This window comes from Callithrix jacchus, chromosome 5, assembly GCF_049354715.1.
Source record: "Callithrix jacchus isolate 240 chromosome 5, calJac240_pri, whole genome shotgun sequence".
In the NCBI taxonomy this organism is placed as follows: Eukaryota; Metazoa; Chordata; class Mammalia; order Primates; family Cebidae; genus Callithrix; species Callithrix jacchus.
In genome coordinates this window covers 54,195,839-54,220,587 of record NC_133506.1, presented here as the reverse complement: position 1 = coordinate 54,220,587, position 24,749 = coordinate 54,195,839, and the positions used below count along the sequence as shown (strand labels likewise).

The 24,749-nt window shown below is 53.4% G+C and overlaps 1 long non-coding RNA gene across 1 annotated transcript in view; it reads right to left on the bottom strand.

Moving 5' to 3' along the window:
* Positions 1-24,749, bottom strand: part of LOC128932065 (uncharacterized) — a 60,015-nt gene that overhangs the window by 2,367 nt on the left and 32,899 nt on the right. Inside the window, exon 2 of the long non-coding RNA XR_008481388.2 lies at positions 422-533. This is a non-coding gene — a long non-coding RNA (uncharacterized LOC128932065). The remainder of the gene's footprint in view (positions 1-421; positions 534-24,749) is intronic.

Here is a 24,749-nt window from a genome sequence, read left to right as displayed (position 1 = left end):
CAGACTCGAAGGGCCCTTGACACTGAACAAGGAATGAGAGCCCCAAAAGCATCTGTGCCGCCTCTCCCGTGGCAGATGGGTCCACATAATTTTACAAAAACACGTCATTTTCATGGTAGTGGCAAGACTGTCCAAGGGCCTTTGAGGAAAGACTTCTCCCGAGGGGCTAAGAAGTGCCTCCCCTCAGTAGGAAACAGCTAGAGTTTCCAACTTGATTGCAGGCGGCTTGGGGCGATTCACAGTTCCCATTTTCAAATGGCTTCTACAGCACAGGCACAGTGCCCCATACATGGAGGGTACTCACTAGCTATTCTTGTAAACCAGATAATACAAAGAACAAGGTACACACCACTGGCTCTGTCTTGGGCCCTTGTGAGGTGCCAGTGTCCATGCCAAGCATTTTGCGTGCTAAGCACTTTACCTCTGAAGGTGGGACCCAGTTCTCCTCTCTGATGGTGATGACCAGATGCGCTTGAGCCATGGGTACAGGACTGGACATGGGCGGACATTTGTACAGCCCTCTGGAAACTCACCTGGAATTAGAGAGACAAGATATTGAAAACTGCACTTCTGATAAGGGTTAAACAGCCATTTGATATAACAATAGAAGAGATATTCAGGGCAGGGTGTGATTAATTACCCGGCAATTCGTAGGAATGAAAAATGTTTTAGGAACTCAGAGGAGGAAGCCGTTTCTCTAAGCCGGGCAGAACAGACAGACATGAGGGGGGTAATTGTGCCCTTTCAAAGGGGGTCCCTGAGGTTGCTCTCTGAGAAGGTCATTATCACAGAGTGAGTGTTGGAAGGGTGCCCTTTGGCTTTTTTTTCTTTTTCTTTTTCTTTTTTTGAGGCGGAGTCTCACTCCGTTGCCCAGGCTGGAGTGCAATGGCAGGATCTCAGCTTACTGCAACCTCCATCCACCTACCAGGTTCAAGCAATTCTCCTGCTTCAGCCTCCCAAGTAGCTGGGATTACATGTGCGCACCACCATACCTGGCTAATTTTTGTATTTTTTTTAGTAGAGATGGGGTTTCACCATGCTGGTCAGGCTGATCTCGAACTCCCAGCCTCAGGAGATCCACCCACCTCGGCCTCCCAAAGTGCTGGGATTACAGGCATGAGCCACCACGCTTAGTTGACATTTTTTCCTTTTTAAGGACTAGGTCAGTTTTCAGTTGCCCATTTGCCACAGTCTACCCGCACTGGAGTCTTTAGGAAACCAGCTAGTTCAGGGGACTGGAGAGAGGGCGAAAGCATGCGCTCTATTCCCTTTCCCACCGTTTCAACTTCTCCTGGACAAGCCATCCATCTGCAATCTCCTCTCTAGAGAATGGTCCTGGAATTTGGTGTTCACGTTATGTGAGAAAAGGCTGAAGACACTGTCCTGGAGCCCCAAAAGCATCTGGGCCTTCTCTCCCTAGGCAGATGGGTTCCACATAATTTTACAAAAACGCATCATTTTCGTGGTAGTGGTAAGACTGACAAGTGTTCAGATTTTGCCCAAAATTTCAAGAGGCTAGAGCTGAGAAGTTCCCTTGAAGGTCTCGGAGCCCTGAATTGTGTTCATTTGGGTATCTATTAAGAAAACAGCCATTTCATCACAGCTCGTAACATAAATTGGTTCATGGATGCCCAAGGCCTTATCTCATTAAATTGTGTCACTATCTGTAAACGGTGTTCAGGCTGTTTCTCTGTGAGCAAGGTTATCTGACTGTTTAGAAACTCCAACTCTGGATGGTGAGACGCTGCTATCTGCAGACTTGGGAGAAACAACGGGCATTTCCCAAAATGCAAACAATCTCAAAAAGCTCACAGGCCTGGAAGGGCAGCATGGGGCAGGTGCAGCTGTGGCCCAGCCTAAAGGGGCCTGCTCTGGGCTCTGGCTGTCCCCAGCAGTGAGAAAGTAGGTGGCTGATGATAAACCACAGAGCTGTCATCTGCAGAGGCTAGCTAGTGACATCACAGCTGGGGAGGGGGCTTCTGGAGCCAGAAGAGGCCCACAGAAAAGTGTGTTGGTGGCTGAACTAGGCACAATGGCTCTACACTCTCTCTTCTTCTTTCCCCCTCAAATCTGACTCAAATTTCCCATGAACAAACCAACATCTGCAAAAGCACATCGTTGTTGCCAATGTTGAGAGCAAGTCAGTGATCCTGGTGCCCCTGCCCAAGCTGTGAAGCAGCCTTAGAAGGTGGCCAGGGAGTCCTGGCCAGGGCAGGTCTATGGAGGAGTCAAGAGCCGGGCTTGGGGTCAGAGTTCCAGTCAAGTCCTGCCTATACCACTGGACTTTGAATGAGTTACTCAGTCTCTCTGTCTCAGTTTCTTCGCCTGTAAAATGGGCTTGCAATGAGGACAAAATCAAATAATGCATTCCAGGAGTTAGAAAGTCCAGGCTCTGGGCAGGAGAGCCATGGGTGGGGTGGCGTCTGCAGGATGAGAACTTTTCACTCAGGGAGGCTTCAGCTTTGCTGGGATGGCAGCCACTGTTCGAGTGAACCCTCTCTAATTTTTGTCCAAAACATCCAAACATTTGGGCCACAGTGTTCTCTCCCAAAGCTCTCCCAAGGCAGGCAGAGGGCGGCTGCTAGAGAAGGAGTGCCATGGGCCGGCTTGCCTAGAAGTTGGAGGGATGCAGCAGGGGCAGAGGTGGGGAAGGCTGGGGTGCCTATGGCTTCCTGGGTCTGGCCAGGGCCTTGGCTTGCTCCCTGAACATGGCCCAGCAGAATTTCCAGGCTGGACACGATGGCAAAGCCCAGAGGTAGCAACAGCCTGGTGTTTGCCGCACAGCCATGAGCCGCGGCAGGAGGAAGGGGAGGGAGGGGAAGGGGGTTGGGGAGTCTGTTGTTCTTTTAAATTAAAAATAAGTTCCATATGTTGATGGTCCCCAATGAAGGGGCTTCGGCATTGAAGGCCCTGGCAGCCATGTGAAGACAGGCTCTCTGGGGGAGAGGTCTTAGGGAGAACAAGGCACCAAGTATTTCATCAGTTGTCTGAGTTATTAGAGGAAAACAATATCCCCTGAGCCCCTGGCACACAACACCATTAGGACATGAAGCTGGAAGGAAGGGAGAAGAGAGCCTTCCAGAAACCCTAGACAATCCTGTGATGAGGCTGGAGAGAGAGAAGTTCCCAGAAACAGGAACAATAGTGGCTGCTCCACAGCCCCCAAGGCCCTTTGCCCCACTGGCCACCGTCATGAGACTGGGGCTGGTCTGCACAGACACTTTCAGTGGCTGCCACTCCTTCTCCCCTCCTGCCATGATAGAGCCCGAACCCCTTATCTAGCCCCTGAAGCCCTTCAATAGGGAGGGAAGAACCACAGTGAGAGGAGATGGCTCTAGAGCTGAGATGCCCAGGAGGACGCCGGCTTCAGGAGCTGCTGGGCAGCTGCTTCCCCTCCAGGGCACCCACTTCTTCAGCCACGTGGGCATCATGGTGGTCAGTCCTTCCCACTGAGTCCTTGTCATGGGCACTGAGTGGCAGGACCCCCATGGCTTGTAGAATGCTGTCTGGCACATATAAGTGCTCATCACCACACTGTAAGTGCTCTTTAGTGAGGGTTTCTAGGAGTCCCTTTCTAGGCTTTTTTGCATGCCCAGTGAGCCGCATGCACAGCTTGCCTCTGTTGGCAAGTTCATAAAGATATCACAAACCACATTCGGAGGATGTGCCAGGCAGGGGGCAAACACACAACAGACATCATCTTGTGTCATTCCTTTGCAAGGTAGGCCCCCTTTCACCTGTCAGAAAACAGGATCCAGCAGTGGAAGCAGCTTGAGCAAGGCCACATGGCCAGAAAGCTGTGAAGCCAAGATTTGAACCCAAGTCTAAATTCACTTCCCTTCTTCACCTCCTCCCGTTGCCCCCTCACCACTGCCATACCCATGATTTCCTCACCCACTCAACTGTCCTGGCCCACTCCAAGGCCACCCCCACCTGAACCATCTTGGTTCACCCAACTGGACCTGGGTGTCGTTCTTCAGCTCCTCCACTGGCCTTGCCCTCCTCCATCTTGCACTATGGTCTCCTGGGGCTGTGTCTGGCTTCCTTCCAAGAAAGGAACCCAGTGGCAGGTAGCTGGCACCCAACCCGTACTGTTAGGGAATTGGGAATCACATGAGCCTCATGGTCTCAGGTGGGCCTCACTCTGCTGTCATCCATGGGTCCCACAGACTCTTCCAGAAGAGCCCCATCCACAGATGCAGCAGGCCTTCTGAAGAAGCCCAGTTCTCAGCATGAGCCAGAGTGGTCAAGGTGAGAAGCCCCTATGGGCCCACACTTGTTATTTCCTTACACTTTCTTGGACTCTAGGAAGAGGAAGGAAGGAAAGGAAGAAAAGAGATGCAAGGGGAAGAGAGAACAAAAGAAAGAGGAAGAAGATGAGGGAGAGCAGGCACAAGGGCAAAGACGTGGAAAAAGGGAGTGAGAACAAGACAGGAGGGAAAGAGGGCGAGACACAAAGCAGCCTCCATCAGCTCGTGGTGCCCCCAGGAAACCCAGATCTGACACCAAGCTTCAGCCAGCCTGGAGCGGGAAGCCTGGGGGCTCTAGCTTGACTACAGAGGAAATATCACCCCAAGTTCTAGTCAAGGGGGGCACCAAACCACGAGGGGCATGCATGGCAGGGAAGCTCAAGCCAACCTGTGGCTTCCTCACGAAGCACCGCAAGGACACATGGAGCATTGATTGCCAGCACGGCATTCCCGATCAGAAACAGCCAATGCCCAAACCTCTTAGAGCTCCTGCCTCTAATAGCAGGATTTCTTCCACTGTCGTCAATGGTAACAAACTGATCTATAAAAGGTTTTTAAAGTGCTGCAAATAGCTCCTCCAGGCCTCTAAACTCAAGCTCATTGGGGGAAATGGCTGCCTTGATTGCTCCCTGCACAGCTGGGTGTCTGGATGTGATGGACAGAGTCAGCTCACTTCAGGGCTTTTAGGGCAGCTGGGTACCTCCAGAATGGGGTGGAGAGCCCCCTGGGCTAGGGCTGCCTGGCCACTGTCCCTCTGCCCTTCACCTCCTTCCTCTCTGGGGTATGACAAGGGCCAGACAAGCAAGGCATCATATTTAAGGTGGCACTCACTCACAAGGGGTGCCAGCAGAGGGTTGGCCTCTGAAGGTGAGCACCACCTTAAATCAGTACCCTGGACATCTCACTTAAGTGTGAGAAGGAACACAGGGCCCTGCCACTTTCCTCATCCATAAAATGGGCCCATCTTGGCAGCTATTTATTGACCCTGTCCCAGGTGCTGGCTTTCCAAAGGCAGGAAGTGCATCTGCACTCAGTGTTCACAGAACTGTGGGACAGGCAGAGGGAGGGAGGGACCCTAGCCAAGCACCACTGTTCTGCATGTGAACTCCAGTTTTATAGGTGCAATGACTCTGCCAGGTGCCCAGAGACTCAGGCTGGTGCCAACATCTGCAGAGCATGTGGGAAGGGTGGGGAAGCTGTGTCCCAGCAGTGATAAAAAATGCAGGGACACGGGCCGAGGGGAAGCCAGTGAGGCCAGGTTACAGAGGGGGAGGGCAGGGCAGGTCACGCCACCCAGGAAAGTGGGCCTGCCTTGGGTCATGCTGAAACATGCAACTTAGGGGCCCCTCTCTGCTGTCACCCTTATGGCTCACACCCACTAGGCAACTTCCCAAACAACCTGTGATCTGGACAATTCTGAGCTGTGCCTCATCCAAACCTACCCATCCTGTGTCACCGGGTGCCTAGTCTCTTGCTAAGTATTGGCAACACGTTTTTACCCACACTCAAGAGTCATTATGCTGCTACTATTTCTTCTAGAAAACATAGGCCCGTTTTCAACAGGGCAAGCTTTCTGCCTGCTCTCTTGTCTCCAAAGGAGGCCCCTAATGATGGAGCCCAGAGGGCTCACATTTACCATGATCTTCCCAGCTCCCTGGCCCTCACAGATATTGCCAAACTTGCTCTCCTTTTCCAAGCCGGGCTCTGTCTTGCTGGTGGGCACATTGACACCAGGTGACAGATAACAGGCTTGCATGTGGAATCAAACCTTCCTGCTTTCTGAGGATGGACAAGAGTCTGGGGCTGGTGCTCCATGACATCTTCCTCTAGAAGCTTCTGGGCTGTATCTAAAAGAGCAACCCATCAGGGAGGAGAGGATCAGGGTCCACCCTCTGGGTCACAGCCCACGGGCTCATCTCTGCAGTGCTCGTCTTACCACCTCCCCTTGCTCTCCAGCCCCACTGGCCTCCCTGGAATCTGGAAGCACATTCCCACCCCAGGGCCCAGCACAGCTGCACCCTCTACCCAGACGCCCTCTTTCAGCAGCTCTCCCACTTGCTGCTTCTTGCACCATCCCACCTACTTCTTTGCCTTGCTGTTCACTCAACATGCATCTGCTGAGTGGCAAAGGGGGCAACTTTTCCCAGAGAGAGCCTCCAGAGGCTCAGGCCTCGAGCAAGGTCTGAGAGACCCCACTGCCCACATCTGGGGGCCTTCAGTCAACATGCATCTGCTGAGCATCTACTGTATGCAAGCCCTGTACTCAACACAGAAATGCACCAAGATCAGCACTGCTCTGACCATATGGGGTTTGCACTCAGTACACAAATAAGTGCAGGTGATCATTCCAGGCAGTCCTAGTAGCTATGAAAACACGTGGAGCACGGTCCCTCACTATCGGCTCTGTTCCTTATTATTTATCCATTTCTGTTTGCTGTCCACCATCCCCCTGGACCGTCAGCTTCATGAGGTCAGGGATTGGTGTTGATATTTTCTCCCTAGAAGCTTCTGGACCATACCCAGAAGAGCCACCCATTGTGGAGCATGGCTGTCTGTCCAGGGGATGGGGGCAACTTTTCCCAGAAAGAGCCACCCAGAGGCTCAGGCCTCGAGCAAGGCCTGAGAGCCCCCACTGCCCACATCTGGGGAGCACCCCACAGAATGGACTGGTAATGGCCTGCAGCCCACGGAGCTTCTGAGAAAAACAGTGCTGGGGACACATCTGTCTGCCCTCTGATCCCTGGGTTCCAGCTGTGGACAGCATTCACTGGCTCTTCCAGTCTATCCCTTTCCCATCCCCCTCTAGGAAAGGAGAGTTTAATTCCACAATGGCCCTAAGCATAGGTGTGGGTGACTCAGAGCGGGCGGATGAGAACAGGAGGCCAGCAGGGATTCTGGCTGAGCGAGGCCCCCGCAGTCTGCAGCTCAGCCAGTGACTCACTCCAGACGCGGCGTGAGTCAGCGGCTCTGCGGCTCCGGCCAGCTCCGACGCCCTCTGCACACTGATGAGACCCCAGCAGGACAGAGCACGTGGAGGAGGGGGAGGCAGGCAGAGAGGATGGGAGGGCACACATGCCCCTCCTATGCACACATGTGTGCGCACACAGTTCACACACATCACACACAGTCATACACAGGTGCACACACACACCTTCCCATGCACACATGCATGTGCACACGGTATATACACACACCACACACTATCACACACACTTGCGCATGCATGCACACACACACCCTCCAATGCACACACTCATGCACATGGTTCACACACCACAATCACACACACTAGTACATAGGTGCACACACATCCTCCAATGCATACACATATGTGCACACAGTATACACACATCACACTTGTACACACACTCCTACACACACCTTCCAAGGCACACCCTCCTATGCACAAGATTCTCATATGCATCACACACACACACCCATATACACACCACACACACTCATACACATGTTCACATCCACATTCACACACACACTTGCATACACACACAGCCGCATCCACACTAACTATATACATATTCTCATATGCCCACACAGCCCCTCCCTCTTTCCTTCCTTCCTTCTTTTCTTCTCTCCCTCTCCCCATGCCTTCCTCCTTTCCTTCCTGGTTAAGATCATGGGCTTTGAACTGAGGTCATCCTACTCCAGCCCCACCAACCAGCGGTGTGATCACGGATGTGTCGCTGTGCAGCTGTCTGCCCTAATTCTAATCTGCGAGATGGGGAGACGATGAATGCCACTTCCTAGGACGAGCCTCCATGTGAAGTGTGATCGCAGCTGGGCGCACCACAGTGCACAGTGTTGGCTCCTGTGGTCAGGACCAGTCATTGAGCTGTGCATCCGACCAGCGTCTGCAGGGTGCCCAATCTGAGCTGCACAATCCTCCTCTTTGCAGACCCAGAGTCTGGGAGCAGAGACCACAGCTACACAGATGAGTTACACTCCCAGCAGCAAGTGAGCCACCGAGCTAGTGCCAAGCCAAGGTGGGTAGGCATGGAAGGCACAGCGGGCTTGGGTTTTGGGGAAGAAAACCATGGGGTAATATGGAGGGATGGTTGGCAATGGGAACACGGTCGTTCAGCTTTCTAGTTACTCCTGCCAACAGTCCATGGAGTGTGGTCAGCAGGGATCTGAGAGCTGGGGAGTGGCCTTCAGCCAGAGGTGACCAGTGTGGAGTGGGAAGAACCTCTCAGAGGTTTTTTGTTAACCTGCTGATGGAGGAGAAGGATGTCTTCTTGTATTAACAATGCTCTTTCTGTTTTCATGAGCAGAAACCCACTTCAGTGTGGCTCCAGGAAAAAGTGGGATTTTACTGACTCATGAAAGTGCATATCTGTGGTGATAGGGTGGATTTCAGGCAAGGCAAGACCCAGGAACATTGGAGCTGTCAGCAGGGATCTAGGTCTTGCTCTACTCTGAGTTCTCATTTCCTCCACATCGGCTTCATTCCCAGGCAGGCTCCCCCTAATGGGGGCTCATGGTGAGTCCCAACTTGCAGCCACCCCAGTCGGCCATCCCACAGAAAAAGCTTGTTTCTCTACAGTCCTTTCCAAAGCTGTGATCACATCTTCTTAACCTACTGGCTCATGTGCCCATCTCTAAGTCAGACCTAGTGGCCAGAGGATAGAATGCTCTAATCAGCTCTGGGTCATGGGCTTCTCACAGACATCATGTATTGAAAGCTGGGGAAGGGCAGCCCCTAAGGAAAACCGAAGCACTGCTACCAGAAGAATTGGGGATAGACACAGGGCTGTCAGAACAGCACAGTCCATCTTCTCCAGTAGCAGGGACAGGGACGCCTGCTCTCTAAGAGACAGAGAGGGTTGGTTTCTGTCCCAGGGGAAGGCTTGGCGTCTCTGTGCCTTCAATTCCCCAGCTGCAGAGCATCCAAGGCATGGCCCCTGCTTGAGAAAATGCTTGATGCTATTCTCACCACCAGCTTGGCTCTCCCAACCAGCCCTGAGACCTCAGGCAAGTCCCCAAGCCTCTCTGTGCCTCAGTTTTCTCACCTGCAAAATGGAGATTATGACAGTACTTACTTAAACAGTTCTTTCCAGCATTAAATAAGCCAGTCCATACAAAGCTGCTGTATATTAAGTGCTCACCACACCATCAATGAAATGCTCAAGAAATCACTACTATGATGATGATCATTATTTTTACTGTTGCCCATCCTTTAGGTCTTGGCAAAAACGTGGCTGCCTGCAACCACCCTGTCTAAAGGGAGTGGTTTGTGATTGCCTCCCATTGCGTTCTTTTCTTTCCTTCATGGCTCTTGGCACATTTATAATGATATATTTACATGTGCAATTCTTTTACTTCATGTGTTCCCTCCACCAGACTGTGAGCCTTGAGGGGGTGGGAGCTGAAGTGTGCTCCTCACGGCAAGCTCAGGGCCCCGTGCAGCCCCAGCGAGTGGCAGGAATCAATAAATACCGAATGAAAATAGTCCTTGGATGATCGAATGGCTTTTGATCTGGTTTGATCAGGCAGCTGTGCCTGGTTGCACCGTGGCTGCGCCTGGCCCCTGCTGAGTGCCACCAGCCCCACCTGGGCTAAGGGATGGTGCTGTCGGACGAACCCAGAGCTGCAGGAAGGCCCTTGCTGAGAGGCTGGGAGGCTCTGGCCCACCGCTGGCCACACATACTTCCAGCCTGCAGGAGCGGACACAGACTCAGACCTCTGAAGGCAGCTGCTCACCCTTCCCGTCCTCCTGTCTGAACTTCATGGGGAAAGTCAGGGCAGTGTGTGCCTGTCTGGCAGCAAGGGGTTGGGTCTGGCAAGTCCAAAGCTGCTTCTGCCCTGGGGGTCTGGACACACCCCAGGCCCTTGTGACCTGGGACTCAACATCCTTCAGAGCTTCCCTGTCCAGTTCCTTCTGTCTCTGCCTCTCTCCCAGTGATGCTTCCAAGCCTGAGTAGAGTGGCCCTGGGCTGCTCTTGCTGTTAGCTCCAGCACTGGCAGGGGCTACTCTGAAGTCCAGGGTAGGCCCCCCAGCTACAGTCCACAGAGAGCAAAATGCCCAGCCACCAAGGGCAGGGTAGCACGTGCCTCCGCATGGGAACGCCAACTGTGCATCGACTCCAGTACGCAGTCCATGTTGCGACAAGCTGGACTAGATCTTGAAATATAATGAGTGAGCCAGGCCTGTCCCATTTCTCCTCCTAATGCCTCTGGAGCCGGCTCTGCGGCTGAAGACCTCCTACGCGGCCTTCATTTTCATACATCCCAAAGGGCAAACTGGTTTTCTTTGCCGATTTGTTCAAGGCACCATTTTCAGAAACATCTAGTTTAAGTAAAAAAGTCAAAGCAATGCCTCCTCACATCCCCAATGCAAAATCAACAAGCACTTCTCTCAAGAGTCAGAACAGACACAAGTATGTGAGAATCCAGAAAACATATCAGCCATTAGCTAAAGCCTGAAACACAGAAAGCAGATGACCGGGTGAGGGGTGAGGGAGGAGGCGAGACACTTCCGCAGCCATTACAGTGACACTTTATGTAAAGCTGGGTACTTGGCAGGAGCCCAAATGGTGACCACGGATGAGACCATATGCTTTGGCCAAACCCCTGAGTCTCCCAGGGGCGGGAATTGTCCTCTGAAGGAAAGACCTTGAACAAAATAATTGCCACATACAAGAGTGTTTGTTGTAAGGAATCTAGAAGCCCCACTGAACAAAAATCTAGTTGTGGGGGTTGAGGTAGGGGGATGGGCAGTCATCTACATAGAACTGTCCTCTCAGCAGTGGAGAAGCTTCTACTACCAAGATGGAAAACATTAAGATCTTAACACACAGCAGAGCCTGGTGCTGTTTGGACAGACCTGACTGAGCCCCAAAGAGGATTTTCCATACAAGCGAGAAGCAGGAGCAGTTAGAAGCCCACTGCATGGGCCGCAAAGGTGCTGCTGACGGCTTCTGTGAGCCCAAGGCTGGCAGACATCAGCTGTTCTTGTCTCTGTGATGTGTATGGAATCACTGCAGACACAAGGTGTCCTGCAGTTTAGGAGCTGCTCACACAGCTGAAGCCATCCCGTCAAACTCAAAAATAAAGCTCACCTTCACCAGGTCTAGCGGGAGGGCAGAGAGTGCACAATCCCGGCTCTGTGTCTCCCATGGATAGGCGTGACGCCTAGCACACAATTGGTGATCAGGACACACTGGCAGTGAAAGAAGGAAGAAACCCCGAGCCTCTTAGCCCTCCTTGTCTTTCCACACAATTCTTTTTGTCATTCAGAGCCCTCCTAAAAGGACACTGACTCCATGCTGTGTTTCTGCCTCTTCCAGCACATGCCCTGTGTCAGTGTCAGCTTCTGTGTGTTCTGTGAGGGTGAGGACCACTCCTGGCTCTCATCTTCAACCCTCATCTCCCGAGGAAGGAGCAGATACTTTATCGGTGCTTATCAGTGTAAGTGTTAAGTGACTGTTGATGAAGAGATGATCTGATACACTTAGATTTCAAATCTGAACCTCAAAAGATTTCAAATCCAAACCCCCACTCTATGGGGGACTCTTGCTCCCTTGAGAGAAGCACAGCTGATGTAGGGAAAGCAATACAGTAAAAGTAATGGATAAATACAAAACTTAAAACCACAAGGGACCGTGTCATGCACACTAGGATGGCTGGAATAAAAAAGACAGACAATAACAAGTGTCGACAAGGAGGTAGAGGAACCTGGAACCTTCATTCACTGCTGATGGCAAAATAAAAGGGGCAGCTGCTTTGGAAAAGGGTCTGGCAGCTCCTCAAAAAAACAGAGCTACTATGTGATGCAGCATTCATTCCACTGCTAGGTGCATTCGCGGGAGAAATGGAAACACAGGTTCACACAGAAACTTGCACACAAATGTTCATAGCTGCAGTATTTGTAATAGCCAAAACGTGGAAACAGTCCCAATGTGCATCAACTGATGATGCATTGCATCAACAAATGTGGTCCATCCAGATAACAGGGTATCATCTGGCCACAAACAGGTGGGAAGCGTTGATTCAGGCCATAGTGTGCATGAGCCCCAGACACGTTACGCTAAGTGAGAGAAGCCAGACACAAAAGGATCACAACTTGTATAAATCCGTTTACATGAAATGTCCAGAATAGGTAAGTCCATAGGGACAGAAAATAGATATGTGCTGTCTTAGAGCTGGCGAGGAGGGCAGAAGCAGAATGGGGTGACTCCTAATGCAAAGGGCTTTCTTTTGGGGGTGAATCCTCTAAAATACAGTCTGATTATGGCTACACAGTTCTGTGAATGTACCAAAAGCCATTGAAATGGGTGAATTGCATGCTCTGTGAATTAGATCGCAATGCAGCTGTTAAAAACAATGGCTGTGGGTTCAGGTCTGGACTCAGCCACTTCCTTGTCTCGTGACCTCAATTCTCCTCTCTGAGCCCTGAGTCCTTCATGACACAACCATGAGGCTGTCTCAAGGTGATCGTGGGAGATGAAATGAGATACTATATAGAGAGGACTTGGTTCCACGCTGGGCAGAGAGTGATCCCTCTGTCCATTACACAGCACCTATTCAGGGAGTGCTTCCTGACATACCCAGGGACTGGAGGGGGACAGGACAGGGTCTTCCCTCTCACACTGATCTGCATGGCTGAACCACCCCTCTCAGTTCCTCAAACTTTCCAAAGAACACCAGCAACCAACCAGAGATATCAGGCTGCGCCATCACTGTTGGCCAAGTGACATCAGGAGAGGAAAAGCAGAGCAGGATTTGGGGAGCAGCCCCCCACGTCTGATAGCATGCCAGCTCATAGTGTGGCGGGAATTCCAGCACAAGGTGCAGACATTTTTTTTTTGCCCTTGGCTCTGGTGCACCCGCTGTGTGCCAGTCTTGGCCCCCTCAAGGTCACCTGAGCTATGTTCCTGGTCCCAGCTCACCTGGCACCTCCAAGGAAACTGTCACCCGCACCTTATGATGGGTTAGGGCCCCCAAACACAAACACAGCCCCTTGTTCTGCCTCCACCCCACTTTCCCTGCCAGGTGTCTAAGATCTGGCATTCCATGGGCCCGACATGCCTCCAAGGCCCCAGAAGTGCCAAACATGCTGGTGCTATGCTGCCCTCCAGCTCTGAGCTGGGGTGTCCTATACTGAGCTGGCAGCTTCTGTCTCTCCCCTGGTCCTTTCCCCCTTTCTCCCTCCCTTTTGCATGGAAAGCATTTCATGCTCCTTCCGTTAAAAGTGGCATCACCGTTGGGCCCAGGTACCAACCTGAGCTCGCTCTGCTCACCTGCCTCGCTGCTCTTGGTCAAAGGAAATGCATTAAGGAGAGGAAGAGCATGCCACAGTTGTCCTGGTTACTCTTTCCTGTACTTCCCTTGAAGCATCCAGCCCTGGCCTGTGGGGCAAAGGAAACATTTGCATCCTGAAGACAGGGGGATCCCAGGGGTGGGTTCATGCTGGCTGCGTTCCAGAGTCTACAGGCCCAGAGGACACATACACAGCGTCGGTGATGACCAGGAAAGCTCGCATGGTCTGTGGTGGGGCTGTGGATGGTGGTAGTGGGGAGGCGGGTCCACTCTGGGATCAGTTGACTGTAGCACCCCTGCGCAATGGCCGTGAGATGCTGGGTAAGCAGCTGGACCACTAGAACCTGTTTCTTCCTTGGTGAAATGGGGACAGCTCTTGTGAGGTCACAGTGAACAAAGGCAAGCAAAATGGCTTTGCGCTGCACCCAGAGGACACGCCTTGATTGGCAGCACATTGTTGATTGACACATACACTGTTGAGGTGGCACACACAACCACACAGTCTGCACCTCTCATTTCTAAACACACATGAACTCAGCAAGGACCTGGTGCCAGCCAACCTGGACCTAGGCACACAGTGAAGAGGATCCTGGGGCCAGAGGGGCGACACGAAGACAAGGTAGGGGCTCACCTGCACCAGGCCCAGCTGCAAGTGCCTCATGTATACCAATCACCCCCTACTCCACACTGCAACATTACAGGGGAGGCACTGCCATTAACCTTATTTGACAGACAAGGATGGTGAGGCTCAGAGAGCTGAAGTCACCTGCCCCAACGCATACAGCGAGCTAGTGGTAGAGACTCATGGATGCTGTCCTCCAACAGAAATCCCAAATGACATGGGCTCAGGTCCCAGGTGAACTGCTTAGGAGCCTGGTGGCTTTTGGGGTGCCCCCTGCCCTCTGTGCCTCAGCTTCCCCACCTTGGGTGAGAAGCGCATGTGCTCACTTGTGACTGAGCCTGCAGGGTGGAGAGGAGGCTGCAGGGCTGCATATGACCCCAAAGTGACGGAGCATCCCTACTGCCCTCGGGGCCATCGGAGCACCCCGGGATGCACAGGCAAGGCAGTGAGCCACCCATGTAGCCTCACCTGCTGGAGCTGGGAGCACACGGAGACCCTGGTGGGGCCCAGAGTAGCCAGGAGGGCCACCCTGTGGAGAAAGGGCAAGTAGCCTTGCTGGTGACCCCGTACCCCAGGGAGGCCCTGGGCACAGTCTGCCAGGGCCACTGCCACTGCCGGAGCCCCTCTCCCAGGCCAAGTTCGTGTGGATGTATTGGCAGATGTGTGTGGGTTGGGTTGCTGAAGTCAGATCTCTCTGAGGCCCCTCTCATGTCGGGGCGGCACGCGAGCAGCCTGTTCTCTGCTGCCAGCAGCATCTCCCACCCCTGCTCTGACACTGCAACTCCCTCCTCTCATCCCCCTAAGGAGGAGGGCACCTCCCACCCTGTCCCTCGCCTGCACTCTTCTCGGCTAAAGCACCGTGCCCCTATTTTTGTCTACTTCACCCCTGCTCATCTTTCCTCCAGCCCCAGAAGGGCCCTCCTGACCCCCAACCTTGTTCTTTGTCCCCAAGACACTCTGCGCTTCCTCCCTAGCTCAGGGCTGCTAGGAGAGCCTGGTTCCTGGTCACTCTGCCCACTAGATGGCAAGCTCTGAGGGACTTGTGTGTCAGGGTCTCTGGACCCCCAGCATCCAGGACTCCGGGAAGAATTGTGGAAGGACAGTAGGCAGCAGAGAAGGAAGATTTCCTCTCATACCAGCGAAAGCCAGAAGGGCCAAGTGAGTGTTAATCAAAGAGTCCTCCCTGGAGGAGGTGGCTGATGGAGCCTGAGTGGTCTGGGCCCATGGTCTGCTGCTCTTGCGCAGCTTCACATCTGACCCCCTGCCACACACACACACCCTCCTGCCATCAACCTCTTTCGGGGCTGGGGCAGCACAGGCTTGGGCCACCATGTCCTGGGAGAACCAGGGCTGGTGTCTGGCCTTTCCACCCTTTCCACCAGCCTCATTAGGGCATTAGGAAAACTAATTCCCTGCATCTCAGGGCTGTGGGCTGCTGGCAGCTAGCTTCCTGGTTTGCCTAAGACTAAAGCAGGTCCAGGGACCTGGCATCTAATCTGAGGACACCGATGGTGGTGGCCAGCCATGTAATTGGCATAAGGTGGCAGTGGCGGCAGCCTCTGTGCCGGGGGACATGTCTATCAGGCTCCTGAGTACTTGAAGTCCGGGCCTTATTTAATTCTGTCCTTTTCAATTAAAATCACCCCTCTCTCCTGTCTGCAGAAACAGACAGGCTTAGACAAACATGGAGTGGTTTTCATTCCAACATGGTTCCCCCACCAACTTAAAAAAAAATTTATTTATTTATTTGAGGTAGAGTCTCACCCTGTTGCCCAGGCTAGAGCGCAATGACACAGTATCAGCTAGCCACAGCCTCAAACCTCCCGGGTTCAAGTAATCTTTTCACTTTAGCCTCCCAAGTAGCTAGGACTACACCCAGATAATTTTTGTATTTTTTTTTACAGACGGGGTCTCACTATGTTGCCCAGGCTGGTCTCGAACTCCTGGCTCATGTGATCCTCCCACCTCGGCCTTCCAAAGTGCTGGGATTACAGGCATGAGCCACCGCGCCTGACCTTTCTCCCATTTTCTTTCCTGACTACACATTTCTAACCTTGCCCTGGGAAGATTAATTAGGGTCTATACTCCAGGAAGCTCCCACCTACTCTTCCCTCTGCCCCCCTCTTCCTTTTTCCTTTTTATTTTTTTCTGGGGAATGGCCAGTGGCTGTGTCCTCAGAGGGCGAGGGAGAAGCAGGCACCACAGCTTCATATACCTGGAGGTTCAGAGGAGGCCAACGCCATCCAAACGTGTCTCATGTGAAAGCAATAGAAGAAAAGTGAGAAAAACCTTTCTCCTTCCACTGCCCACCCAGTCCCCTCCTTAAAAGGGAAAAAAAGTTCCCACAGTGATATAATGTACGGTTTTAAAACAACACAAACATTGACCTTGGCAGATGGCCCCGTGGAAAGAATAGGCATTATCGACACAACGGAATGACTTAAAAAGACGAGGCGCCTCCCCAAGGAAGTGAAGAACGTGGCGGCTTTGCAGGAGTCTATTCACTGGACGCCAGAGTCAACAGGCCGTGATCCCTGTGGGCCTGAGGGAGGCCCAGACAGCCCCTCCCGCAGCCAACTCCTGGGCCCGTCCGTCTTTGGGTCCTCAGGGTGCCTTCACCTGTTGATTGTTACCTTGTAGATTTAAGAACCGAGCTGGGGTGTGCTTGAGGCCACAGTGGCACCCTCTGCCCCTCAACCTGGTGGGGGACACAGGCACGCTCGGCCAGGACTTCTGTCCCATTTAGGATTGAGGAGCAAACCCTGGGGAGCTAGCCAAAGGCTGTCAGCTGATCAACAAAGGCTCTAGTCACTAGGAAAGAGAGAGGGAGGGAGGGGTGGAGGGAGGCTTCCTCTCAAGCCAGCATGGGTCTGAATTCCAGCTCTGCCCTCTCTAACGTGAGACCTTGCAGGTGTCCCCCAAATCACGTTTGTGACACGAGCCAATGACAGTTCCTAGCTGGTGGGTTGTTGGAAGGCAAAGGGGAAGCTACTGCTTTATAAGCGAACATTTAGGTCAGCGCCGGGCCCAAGGCTGGCATGGTGGCTGTTTTACCATGGGGGAATGAGGCCAGGAGGGCATGGCAGGCGGGTGGCTTTAGGTGGGACCTGAGGGAGGCCCACATGTTCTGGCTGGGGGCTGCTGGCAAGAGTCCTGCCCCGGGTTTCAGATCCCTGGATGGGAATGCGTGTCCCCTTCATGCCCTGGGAGACAGCAGTCCTGGCCTCACAGCTTGTCTGTAGCACAGAGCAGTTCCTAGGGCCTTGGGGCCAGGGGCCCAGGCCTTTGGGTCTCATCTCCTCCAGAGAGGGGGAAAGTGAGGCCCAGAGAAGTCGTCACCTGCCCAGTTCAGGCTCAGTGCTGGAGCCAGCCAAGAAACCCTGTGTAGCCCACCTCTCTCCACTGGCACCTCCACTTGGGGGCTCAGCAGCAGGGCCCATGCCACCTGATCTCCGGGCCTGTGCCCATTTCAGCCATGGTTCCTAGCCAGGCAGGGTGCTGCTATGGCCATCCTGTCTGGGGCCCGGGCAGAAGGAAGTTTCCATGGAAGTGCTCTGAGATCACGGAGCCTGAGGGCTTCCCAGCGCTTGTTTAGTCGTCCGCTCTGATTAGTGCCACCTGTCCTGTTTATCTGGCTCTTGCGGCCTAATCAAATCCTGAGTCCCTTAGTCACCTTGCTTATGCGTCCAGAGGCAACAGACAAATTTTAGAAAATGCTCCTTGCAGAGAAATGAAAATTCCAGGGCCTGAACCTGCACCCTCTGAAACCTTCCATGCAGAGTCCTTTCCCTGAGTCCTGGCTGGGGTTTCCAGAAGCTTCCCTGAGATATTGACACACAAGGAATCTCTGCTGTCAGTGTATACGGCTGTAAAATGGGATGGGAGCTGCAGCCAATGACCAGGACAGCCAAGGTCTCGCTGGGCTCCATCCCCACAGTGAGCAGGTACTGAGGGCCAGTGGGGCCCTCACCAGGAGGTAGGGGACAGGGAACAGGCAAGACAAAGTCCCCAGCCCATGGAGCTTGTCATCTTTCACAGGGAGAAGGACAAGAACACACACACATACACACACACGCACGCATGCACACAATGGTTGTTGATGATTAGAGCAACACAAAAATGAACCAAGGATATGACGACAGGAAGACCTGGGGAGGGGAGGTGTGGGACATCCACTTCAGCCTAGGTGGTCTGGGAAGGCCTGTCAGAGGAGGGACAGTTGAATGGGGGACTTGCAGGCTGAGAAGGCCCCAGCCACGGGGAGAGAGTTCCAGGCAGGGCAACGGCCTGTGCAAAGGTCCTGAGGTGGGACAGGTTTGGTGTGTTCAGGAAGAGCAGGTGGCCATGGGCTGATGAACGGGGAGAGGAAGGCAGGCTGGACCGCATGGGGCCTTGTAAGGTCTGCCTGGGATCCCTGGAGAGTGAGTCTTCACTAAGCACTGTGGGTCTGGACCAGGAAAGTGAGGGGCTCACTGTCTGCCTGGGAAGTCCTGTGAAGGGGACAAACCCCTCCCTCCCCACCTCAGCCAGGCCAGGCATGGAGAGGGCAAGGGGGAAGCTGGCCGCAGTGGCCCAGGCTCCCTGAATGTGGAGCTGGGTTCTGCATGGAGAATGCCTTGCTTTGAAGCCAGCGCTCAGCAGGGTGTGTCCTGGAGACCTGGCGTCCTGCCACGGTGCAAAGTGCTTCCGGCTCGGTTGCTGCTCCTGCCCTAGGCTCCCACCTGGCCCCTTCTCTGGAGCCCAGGACAACCCTTAGTGGCTGAGGCTAGAGCCAGACAGATGCCCAGGAGAAGCAATTAGGGGCTGACCTCAAACCTCCCCATCCCTTAGTTTTCCCCCAATTAGCACTACTGACCCCCAAGTTCCTGTGCATGTCATAATTAACAATCTTAATAATAATCATAGGTTACATTTATTGAGTGCTTACTGTCTACCAGGCACTGAACTACACGAACCACACAAATCAACCCGTCTAATCTACACAAAGCTGCACAAGACAAGGGCTCTAATCAGCTCTGCTTCCAGATGAGAGAAACTGAGGCACAGAAAAGTCAAGCAACTTGCCCAAGGCCACACAGCTGGCAAGTGGCAGAGCCAGGAAGGGAGCTCCAACAGTGTGGCTCCTAAACCCAAGCTTTTAATAAGTCCTTCCTCTGTGACACCTGTTATGAGTACTCACAACAGCAAAGCAGCTGAGGTTTGCCGAGCAACTGCCCAGGAACCGTCTTTGTAAGCTTTTGCCATTCTTGACCCCTGCAAGGAGCCTTTTAAAGCATTTTTTCCTAATAGCTCTCGCCCATGAACTTGTAATGCCACAGATACTCTGGGTATCTGTTTAGGTACTGTTCACCTATCTGCTTTTTTTTTTTTCTTGAGATGGAGTTTCACTCTTGTCACCCAGGCTGGAGTGCCATGGCGCGATCTCGGCTCACCACAACCTCCACCTCCTGGGTTCAGGCAATTCTCCTGCCTCAGCCTCCTGAGTAGCTGGGATTACAGGCACACACCACCATGCCCAGCTGATTTTTTGTATTTTTAGTAGAGACGGGGTTTCACCATGTTGATCAGGATGGTCTCAATCTGTTGACCTCGTGATCCACCCGCCTCGGCCTCCCAAAGTGCTTGGATTACAGGCTTGAGCCACTGTACCCGGCCCACCTATCTGCTTTAAACATAAAGAGTAAAATATGTTTTTCCCCCTTGGGAAGCAAATCTGTCCTGTCAGGACAGCACGCTCTACCCAGAAGAGCTTATGGCAGTGCCATAGATGGGGAGGATGTTTTGTGATGAACCTGAGGTTCAAAGAGATTCAGGCCTTCTCCCAGACTGCATGGCTTGGCAGGGGTGAGGCAGCTCCACCTGAGTCCACCTGTCCTGGCGGTAATGCTGAAGTTGGTCCTCTGTCTTAGGCAGGCCACAAACACACACCAGAGTCATCTGATCTGGGGCGTCTGACCTTTCTGAAACCAAACGCTTCCGTGCCCATGCGTGTACACACTCCTGGAAGCAGGTGACTTCAGGAGTCCCTGACCCGGAGTGGTCTGGAATGGCTGTGGCACTCATGCAGGCATCAGAAAGAGCTGGGTCCCAGGTTGGGGCCGGAACCTGGGCTACATGTGCTCTGTTACCTGGCTCTATGTCCCGGCTGCTGCACCAGCCTGTGTTCCCAACCTGGCATTTGGGGATCCTGGGGGTCTGCAATAGGGCTCTCTGAAATGCAAGGGGAATAACCCTGTGAGTACTTCTAGGAGGCCCAGTATGGCCTCCACAGTTGAATAATGCAGTCACTGCCCCACCAGACCCCCAGGCCCCTCGGCTGGCACTGCACAGACACCCTGCCCCCTCTCTTTTGCAGAGAGGAAGTTGAGGGCACGGTGAGAATCAGAGTCAAGTGGGACTGGTTGGCTTCCCAGGCTGGGCCCACTGACCTTCCTTCTGAGAAAAACGCTCCAGGCGAGTAAATCCAGGCCTTCGTCCAGTACCCAAAATAGTTGGCATCTCCGGCCTGGGCCTCCACGTCCTGAGGAACAATGGGGCATTGTGCAGTCCCAGGCCTCCCAGACAGGAAGCAAGGTCCTGCAGAGCCCATGCCAACAGTGACCCTGGGCCCCAGGCTCACACATGCGACCCAAATGGCAGGTGTGGGCTGCCTGGTTTCCTTCAGCTCTAGCAGGCAGCAGTCTCAGCCCACAAGGCAGGACCTGGGGCCGAAGCTAGGAGGGAGTGAAGAATGGACAGACAGCGAAAGAGGCCAGACCCTCAATGGACCCCACCTGGGATGTCCCCCAGGAAGCTTCCCTATGAAGATGGGTGGGGACAGCGCTGTGTCCTAAAGCCCAGCAGTCTCCAAATGCTCCCTCTGTGCCAAGGACCATGCCTCCCATGGGTGGTTTGTAATGTAGCCCTGGGGCTCACTCCCCTCCTCTCAAGCCCTGCTTTGGGGCCTGTGGACCCTTGCAGTTCCTCCAGGTCCAGGTGCAGGTTCGTGCCCCAGGGCCTTGGCACTCACTGTTCCCATCTCCTGAAATGCTCATCTTTTGCATGTGTTTCTGCTCTATTCCAATGTCACTTCCCCAGAGAGGCTTCCCCGGCCAGCTCCTCCCTCTCTGCCCTTGCTCTGCTTCCCTGGCATGGCACCTGTGTGGACGTGTCATGGTGGGGTTTGTTTAGCAGGTGATCTCCACCTCCGGCGCTCATACTGAGCTTGGGAAGGGCCCTGATTTGCTCCTTCTCCACCCCGGTGCCCGCACATAGGAGGTGCTCAGCTGGCATTTTCTGAGCCAATGGCTTGGGCTACTGTGCGGTTTGCCCAGCTGTCCCCATCATCCCACCTGAAAGGTGAGCCAGCCCATGCCCTTGTAGAGAAACTGGAAAGAAAGGCAGTGCAGCCTGAGTGGAGCATGCATCAGGCAAGGAGGGGACCCCGTGAGCCAGGTCTGAGCCACGCTTTCCCTCAAGTCCGTGGAGGCCCTCAGGAGGCTTTTAAGCAGTGGGTGTCTTCTCTGCAGAGCGGAGAAGCAACCAGAGGAACCAAGATCAGCCGGGAGACTGCTGAGATACGACAGGCAAGAGACAAAGGGGACCTGGCCCAGGAAACGGTGGACCACAGAGCAACGTGAAGGTCACCTGGCCCGGGAAATGGTGGGCCACAGAGCAACGTGAAGGTCACCTGACCCAGGAAATGGTGGGCCACAGAGCAACGTGAAGGTCACCTGGCCCGGGAAACGGCAAAGCCACAGAGCAACGTGAAGGTCACTTGGCCCGGGAAACGGCAGGGCCACAGAGCGACGTGAAGGTCACCTGGCCCGGGAAATGGAAGGGCCACAGACCGACGTGGACAGATGCCGTCCAGCATGACCCAGGGCCTCGCTGGAGCCCTCCAGGTGCAAGTGATGATTCCTGTATTTGTTGCTGTGTGACCTTGAGTGAAATGTTCAGCCTCTCTGAAACTCACAGGGATGATGACAACAATAATGCCAATGATACCGCTAGGGCCCTGCCTGTGTGAGCGGAGCCCTGGAAGTGTTAGTTGTCATTGGCTGAACCATAGGAAACTGCTGTTTTATGTGCAGCAAACCAGTCCAGTAGTGACAATTTCCTAGGGCACAACCTAATAGTATGAACTATTCACAACATTTGCTATAGTTGCAAGTAAGATAAACTTCAATACAAAAATGGCATCAGGCTATACAGAAGGACTTGCAGAATCACGTATGAAAGATTAGCAACCTCTAAGCATGACACAAATGTTATTTACAGAGATACATGCAGAATTCTCTTTGAAATAAAGCCCAAAGCATGGTGCCTAGAGTCATGAGGGGTGAGAGTTGGTTACCAAAGAAAGCCCTCAAAGGAGGACCATATCTTTTCAGGTATAAAAAATAAGGTCTTATGGGTGCTCCAGAATTTATTGGTCCTTTTTGGGGGGATGGACTCACATCAACCAAATTCACAAGAAACTGATGTATAACCCCCTCCAGTCCTGTTTATCTGAAAGGGCAAATGTGACTCTACCAGATTGGAATCCTTGGTTCCACTCCCATGACTTGTATTTGGAGCTATGAAGGACTCCAGGGTTGTACTTGTAGTTGTGAAGGACTTTGGGCTGTTAACGGGCCGTCAAAAGGCTGAAATGAGAGTGGGAATCAGAGAACTACTACCCAGGAGATGGAAACATTAAGTGACAGTCTACCCAGCCCAAATGGAATCTGACAAAAGAACTGATTCACAACGGAAGCCAGCAGAAATCATGGCCTGAGACTTAGCACCTCTCTTTCGGATGGTATTGGCTAAATGTCCACAAATCCTTGTCCCCTGACCCCCTCCACCTCTTCTGGGTTCTCCATGACTTTCCTCATCCTCCTGTCCAGGCCCCCCTCCCAGCTGCACAGGAGCTCCCACAGCCCCTGGCAGGAGCAGAGATCATAGACTAGGACAGATCTGAGGGCTTGGAACTCACGTGTGGTGCCCACCAAGCTCTGTCTCCTGCTCCTTCCATGGCGGTCTATGTCCCCGCTCAGATGCGTTTGTTTTCACATGACATGAGCACTCCAAACCCGCTGCCATTTAGTTGAGGGTTGTCCTTTGACATCCTTGGAAGCCCTTGTTTGGCCCAGCTGCAGGGTGGGGAGGAGGAGGTGTAGAAGGTGGAGGGTGGAGTGTGGGCGCCCACTGCAGACTTGGAATAGTGTTTTCCCTTTGGCCTTTGTTCTGTTACCCAGTGATGTCCCTGTGTCCTCCAGGCTTGGGATATGATCCAGGAAGTAGGATGTGTCAGGGAAGCAGTTGGTGGGATGGGGAAGACCCTCTCTTCCCTGCCACTGACCAGGCTCCTTCCCGGGTCTGCAGGATGCCCTGGACCCAGGCGGCATGCTCAGCCTGTCCTGGTAAGCAGCCAGCTTTTGTTGGCAGGAACACTGTCACTGCCAAATGGCCTGAGCACCCCGTGCTAGGGGCCGAGGGAAGCCAGATCGAGCCTGCTCAGGTGAAGACTCCTGTGTTCAGTGAGCACAGGCAAGCAGGGAACTCACTGAACGCATGCGGTGTTTGTGACAGCACCGGGTGTGGGGATGCTCCTTGTGTCGCAGCAAGGGCTGCCGTTGTCACAGTTTTTGTAGTGTTCATCACCACCACGGAAGTGCTGTGCTCAGCACTCCCCAGGTGTGGCCTCCATCCATCCTTGTGGCAGCTTGGTGGGAAGTACTCCTGTTTCCATCTCTCTACAAGAAACTGAAGACCAGAGAGGCTCAGGGACTTGCTCAGACCTGAGTAGAGAAGACAGGATGTGAAGCCGGGACTACCTGATTCTGTACCCCAGGGCTTTAAACCATGTATGCTATCCGCCCGGACAGGGAGGGTGGGGAACGTGCTATAGTCACCGGGAGGTGAAGGGAAGACCTGTTCCTCCGCTCATCCTCAACTCCTGACCTTGGCCCCAAGGAGGCACTGCATGTATCTCCAGGTGTGGATAAAGGACCCTGAACATCAGGATGTCCAGTAGATGAGATAAAAAATGCACATTCCTGGGCCTCACCTGACCTCCACTGACCCTGAGTCTCTGGGTGGCTGATACCTTCCCCAGGTAGGGAGTTAGCAAATGAAAACACAGGATACCCAGTTAAATTTGAATGCCAGGTGAACAACGAATAACTTTTTTAGCATACGTATGTCCCGAATATTTCCTGGGGTATACTTACCCTAAGTGATTACTCGTTATTTACCTGACATTAGAATTTAACTGGGTGTCCTGCATTTATTCTGGCAACTCTTTTTCCAGGTAGCACAGATACCTGAAGAACAAAAGCTGTCCTGTGCACTTGTGCCCTTTAGGACCCCAAAGGGAGCAGGTCCTTTCGAGTCCACTGCACGCTGACCCTGTTTCAAGTTCATGGCCCCAGCATGAGAAACACAGGCGAGGTCCCTCCCTTCAGGAAACTCTCATTCCAGCTGCACCTCCCAGGGTCCCTGCTGGCTTCCATAGGTGGGAAGACTGAGACAGCACAGGCTGGTGGAGGAGGCCCTCAGGCTGCTGGGGCCTCAGGGGAGCCCCTGCCCCAGGCAGGCCTTCCCGGTACACCAGGGCCATCTGGGCTCAGACTCCA